We start from the raw sequence: 6,579 nt of genomic DNA on the forward strand, positions 1-6,579 counted from the left end.
GGGACAAGATTCGGGTGTTTTATCCTTCCAAGATACTCTAACTCTCTTGCTGCTTCTTCATCAGACATGGTGGACCCGTGGACCAACACCTTGACCGCCACATGGATGCCACCACGGGCAAGAACCCTCGATAAACGGGCCCGAATCGCCCTTCGGCTAAAAGGGTTCCTCTATCGAAATTTGAAGTAGCCGAAAGAAGATCCGAGAAGGTGAAATTTAGCAACGGTTTTTCAAAGATTATAACGGGTACTAAAGTCGCAACCTTTACATCAGCCACCCAAGTCATCGAATCCGTTTGGAACGAAAACGGGCCCGACATTACCTGCTCTTCTTTGTAAGAATCTTGTTTCACAACCCACGTTTGCGTTTTCTTTCGACATCCAAACGCGCAAAACAACAACACCCCGAGTAAAAAGATTATCGAAACGGTTAACGCTAAAGCAAGCTCGAGTCCTTTACGAGTACGCGTTTTTTTCTTCAAAAGATTCGGGTCTGCAGCAATTGGGCAGCTATTTGACGACCCGATAAACGCAGACCGGAGGTTTCTGGTGAAAACTCGGAGTCGCAAAGGGTCAGATTATTGTACGAAAAATTGAATCTTTCCATCGATGGAAGCTTTTTCAAGACCGAAATAGGTATCTCACTGGTTAAATTATTATACGAAAGATCAAGATTTTTCAGGGTGTTCAAGCTCAAAACTGGGATTTTACCGGTGAGGTGATTTCTCGAGAGATCGAGTGTTTTCAAACGAGTTAACGACGAGAGGTCATTGCTGACCGGACCGACTAAATTGGTATCAGACAAGTTTAAGTACTCTAAACTATGAAGTGAACCAATGTTAATCAATCTTTGCTCTAAAAACCTGTTCTTGGCAAGATTAAGGTGTTTGACTTTGAGATCACGGGTTTGACTCACAATAGCGAAAAAGCTTCCACTAATCTCATTATCGGATAAATCAATATACGATAACCTAGAATTGAAATTTAGCTCGGAAACATGACCATCAAAGTGATTACCACTCAAATCCACAACTTCCAACGGCTCCCGAAAAATATCAACAACCGAACCTACGAAACGATTGTTGGAAACATTAAGGTAAGTTAAAGAATCCAACTTTAAAAAATCGGAACCCTTTCCTGTGATCTCATTTCCAGCAAGATTCAACCTTTCAAGTTTCGGAAACAATGACCCGAAACCATCAGGAAGAACACCACTAAACTTGTTCCAAGAAAAGTCAACAAAAGTCAAAGAATGGCAGCCTATGATCCCCAATGGAACAGTGGAACCGAACCCGTTTCGGCTCAGATTAAGAACTCGTAAATTAGCCAACGAGCTAACGGAATCAGGAAGGTCACCAACAAAATTGTTACCAGAAAGATCTAAACTTTCAAGTGAACCAAAGTTGCCAATATTACTAGGAAGACTCAGAGAGATAATATTATTTGAAAGATTCAAACTTCTGAGTGAACCCAAGCTCCAAAAATCAGAGGGCAAATTGGTAATTTGGTTATTACTTAGATCTAAAGATTTCAAGTTTGTAAGCTTGCCAATAGTGTTATCAGGGATAGAACCAGAAAGCCCTAAACTTGAACCAAACAGACCAATAACATGTTGTTGATTTGCATCACAAGAAACCAGCTTCCATGAACACACATGACCAGAAACATTGTGTATATTAATAAAAGAAGGTGAATTTGAAATACCCATTTGCTTAAAAAACTCAGAAACAAAGAATCCATCTGTGTTTGGTATAGGCTGGTCTTGCTGTTGACCAAAGTTTGACCTGAAGAACAGAGTTAAGAGTATAACCACTAGTGAACCAACCAAAGCAAAACCCATGTTCAAATCACTTCAAGAAACACTTTTTATAACACCACCACCACCCGCCGCCGCCGCTGCTGCCACCACCTCCGGCCACCGGAATTTCAAGAAAATTTTAATTTTTCAAGAAAAATTCAATTTTTTTTCAAGAAAAATTCATTTTTTTCAATTATTTTTGTATTTTTTTTAAAGGGTATTCAAGAAAATGAAGAGGGGTTACTAATTCATTGTTTTTGGGTGAACTGGAGTGTGTAGAACAGAGAAAGCAAGAAACTTGAAGGATATTTTGAGTGGGAGTTGAAGGGCAATAAAGGGCATAGGGAAGAAGAACATTGTCTTTAATGGGGAAATAAATTAAAGGGTTAAAAATAAATAAATTTGACTGAGGAGGTGGGAGTAGAGGTGGTCAAAAAAACCGGTTACGGAACCGGTTTGGCCGGTTTAACCGAAAACCGGTTTTTTAAAAACCGGTTTTTTTAAAAACCGGTTTGACCGGTTTACGTAACCGGTTTACGTATCGGTTATAAGTTTTGGACCCAAAACCGGTTTTATAACCGGTTATAAAAAAAACCGGTTTTTTTTAATAACCGGTTATTAAAAAACCGGTTAACCGGTTTTTAAAATAACGGTTATTACCGTTATAAAAAAAACCGGTTAACCGGTTTTTTAATAACCGGTTAACCGGTTTAACCGGTTTTCGAACGTTACCAAACGGCCTTATAGCCGTTTTTTTGTGTTTTTGACCGTTTTTTAGCCGTTTTTTTTTTGTTTTTTTACCATTTTACCCCCACAAACATCTATATATAGTTTAGGTTGGGTATTGGTTAGATCACACTTGATTATACAACTCCAAAAGCTCTAAACGTTTATTTCATACGCGATTATACAACTCCAAACGCTCTTCTTTCGTAGTCGTTTATTTCATACTCGAGTATACCACTCTTAATTCGTAGTCGATTATCATGGCCTCCCAAAGTGCTGCTTCATCGGTCAACATGGGTGCCTCGAACACGGGAGAAACCGTCGTTCGGGTCATCCCCACGAAACGAAACCAAGATATTTGGCAACATTTCGACCTATGCGAAATGTCTAACGGAACCCAAAAAGCTAGATGCAAACATTGTTTGAAGTTTTATAACAAAGAAGCAAACTCCAGTTTAAGAGCTCATGTAGAAAAGCCCTCTTGCAAGGTCTTGAAGGACGAATCCGGAAGTAGTTCGCAGCCGGAGATGACGAATCAAGGAACGGTGTTTACGTACGACCTTGAAGCGGTACGTCAACAGTTTGGCAACTTTGTGATTCAACAATCACTTCCTTTCAACCACTTCGACAACCCTCAATTCACGCAGATGATGCAAACGTATGTTCAACCACGCTACCAACACGTAAGTCGTTCGAACCCTTAGAAGAGATATGCTTAAAGCATGGAAAAACGCTAAATCCGAACTAATTTCATACTTTTCAAACTTACAAACTGGTGTGAACTTAACCACGGATGTGTGGTCGGTACCTAATGGTTCGCCCCGACTCATACATTTGTGTGACGGCTCATTGGGTTGACCCCCGGTCGTGGCAAATGATGAAACGAACCGTTGCGTTTCAATTGTTTGATTACCCGCACACGGGTAGAAATATTTTTAAACTCTTGGATAAAGTCATTCGACAATACAAGATTGAAGATAAAATCTTTTCATTATCGTTTGATAACGCGTCCAACAATACGGCCGCGGTTGGCCATTTAAAATTAAAGTATAAACCTATCTGTGATGGAGCGTTTTTTCATAGCCGATGCATTGCACATATTATCAACTTGGCCGTGCAAGATGGGTTAAACGTGATCGAAACGCAAAGAAACAATTTTAAAAGAATGTTACGAGATGTTTTTAGCAACAATTCAACATTTTCAAGATACAAAAAATTTTGTGAAGAAGCTAACTGTCAATGGTTGGGGCCTAACTGGATTGTCCAACAAGATGGAACTCGACTTGTGAAATGTTTGAGAAAGCCATCCAACAAAAACAATCGTTAATTGCGTTTCATCAAATTTTGTCAAATAGGGGTAAATGTGCACCGTACGATCCTAGAAACTGGTTATTGATTGAGATCGTTACGGAGGTTCTTCAAATTTTTAAATCTTGCACAAGTAGTTTATCCGGGGTTTACTATCCAACAAGCCCCATTGCTTTACCAAAAATTGCTGTCATGTGCACAAAGTTGAGTGACCTTCATTGTAGGGGTGCACCTTATTTTGATATGGGTGTAAAAATGAAAGAAAAATTTAAAAAATATTTTCAAGAACTACCCGCTGTTTTGACCTGTGCTGCTGCGTTAAACCCCTTGCATCAATGTTGGTGGTGTTGAAGCTTTAATAGAAAAAATTTGTGATGAGCTAGGGTTAAACGACGATCAAAACCCCTATTATAGCCAAACTTTAAAGAATGATTTCAACACCACCTTGGCAAACATGTATGATGTTTACCTTACAAGATACGGGTCGTCTTCCCAAATTCATGACTCGTTAAGAGCTGTTGCCCAATCCCAATCCCAAACCGACCTTGAAATGGGGATGTACTACATGATTTGGGAAGACGCCGGTAAACGTCAAAGGGTAAACACCCCAAGCAGTGAACTTGGAAGGTATGGTGGTACCAACTTTGTGAAACACATGACTCCGGATGAATTTAGAAGTCTTGATTTGCTGGCTTGGTGGAGAGGTAAGGAGGATGAGTTTCCGATCCTTGCCGCCATGGCCAAAGATTTACTAACGGTCCAAGCTTCCACGGTAGCTTCGGAGTCTGCTTTTTCTGTTTCTGGCAGGGTTATATCGATTAGGAGGACTCGACTCACTCCACCAGCTGTAGAGATGTCGATTTGCTACAAGGATTACTTGGACTCTTTAGACAGGGCACAACATCAACGCTCACTCGAGGGGGAAATGGACTATGAGGCGGCCTTGTATGAAGACGAGGTCAATCAAGGACACACTCAACCAATGACCGATGAAGAAGCCGCGTACGACGATTACCTAAGGAATAGCTCGGGATCGGGTAGCGAAGAAAATGAGTAACAAACATCAACTTGTTAATGTAATCGTGTCTAAACATTCTTTAATGTTTGTATTTTTGAGTTACGAATATGCGATAACGATTTAATGTTTGTATTTTTAATGTAAAAGCTATAAATGAAAGTTATGTGTTTTTAATCTTCCAAGCAAAGAATGCTAACAACGAAACCCTAAACCCTAAAGCAAAAAAAAAAAAAAAAAAAAAAAAAAAAAAAAAAAAAAAAAAAACCGGTTAACCGGTTAGACCGGTTTTTAAAAACCGGTTATAAAAAATCCGGTTTAATAACCGGTTCTAACCGGTTTCTAAACCGGTCCAAACCGGTTTGGCCGGTTTGAGTTTTCAGCAATAATAACCGGTTAATAACCGGTCCGGTTATTAACCGAACCGGTTTTTTTCTGGATAAAAAAAAACCGGTCCGGTTAAAAACCGAACCGGTTTTTTCAAAAAAACCGATTTGTGCACCTCTAGGTGGGAGGTTGAGGAAGAAGTGAGTGGGGATTAATAAATATGGGTGTGATGATGGAAATGGTTTGTGGGCAAATGTTGGGTGAAATCATAAAAGAATAAGCTTTAAATATATATACTTTTTTAGTGTTTTTTTCACAATAAGCTTTATATGGGACTATGGAGGGGAAACGAAGATTTAAAGAGGAGACTACAATCCGATCAAAACATTAACCGGTATTGATTTGGTATTGGTATCGGAATGAGCTGGTATTGTCGTTACCGAATCGGTACAAAGTTTTGAGTTTTTAGTACTTGTGTGTTCTAAATTTTGTCTTCAGTACCGGTATTTTTTTTTTATTTTGCCTTCAGTACCAGCATTGAACCAAACATTCAGTACCCGTAGCAAGAATTTGGGAAAATCGGTACCGTTCATCCTTACAACAAGGTCTCAACTCTCAAGTTCGAAAATGATCTCAACCGACTTTTATAATAGAGAGCCTTCAGTCAGTGTGTTTTTCTGAAACAGAATATGGTGGGGTTGGTTTATCTAGCGTTGGCTGTAATTACAGGCATATGTGGTTTTTTTTGTCATTAGTGTACTTTTGATGGATGAACTTTGTTCGTTGATCGTTTAAAAAAAGTGTTGAGAATATGTGAGGTGCTAGGCTATATGAATTTATTCCTAAGTTGAAAATGTTTCATGTTTTAATATTATTTTGGAAGTAATTGTGGATTTAGTTCTAACTTTTTAGTATATAAAAGAAAGATTACGTTAAAAGGCCATTCTTAAATCTTTTGAAAACTTTTAAAGATACTTTTTGTTTAATATTTTGATAATTGTGGAATGGATATTCATATTTTATTTTACAAATGGGTTTCTGTAATCATTATTATTTGGTTTATATTAACCATTAACTATATATAATATTTAGGATTGATTTCTTTTGAGAACCGATTTTAGTTTTAAAAACTCGAAAGAACTCAACGTAATAATTGTGTTTTTTGATTTTTTACACATGTGTAATATGTAAGTGTAAATAATGTATAAAAAATTACAGTATTTTTTTACACACCAAATCAACTTATTACACATGTGTAACTATCATTTAAACTTGTGTAATCATTAAAAATATTTATTCTCTCTCCTGATTCATTTTTTTAATTCAATTTAATCTCAGCCACATATTTCATATTATTTTATCAAATATGTGATCCAAAATTGAATTCTTAAAGTTCTTACAACTCA

At 37.8% G+C, this 6,579-nt stretch overlaps 1 pseudogene; it reads right to left on the bottom strand.

The window, feature by feature from the left end:
- Positions 1-5: 5 nt before the first annotated feature.
- Positions 6-1,903, bottom strand: LOC143570377 (putative LRR receptor-like serine/threonine-protein kinase At2g24230 pseudogene; annotated as a pseudogene).
- Between the last annotated feature and the right edge of the window lie 4,676 nt (positions 1,904-6,579).

Source organism: Bidens hawaiensis, unplaced genomic scaffold, assembly GCF_021521415.1.
Source record: "Bidens hawaiensis isolate Kalapana, Puna unplaced genomic scaffold, B.hawaiensis_p1.1 tig00024911_1, whole genome shotgun sequence".
In the NCBI taxonomy this organism is placed as follows: domain Eukaryota; kingdom Viridiplantae; phylum Streptophyta; class Magnoliopsida; order Asterales; family Asteraceae; genus Bidens; species Bidens hawaiensis.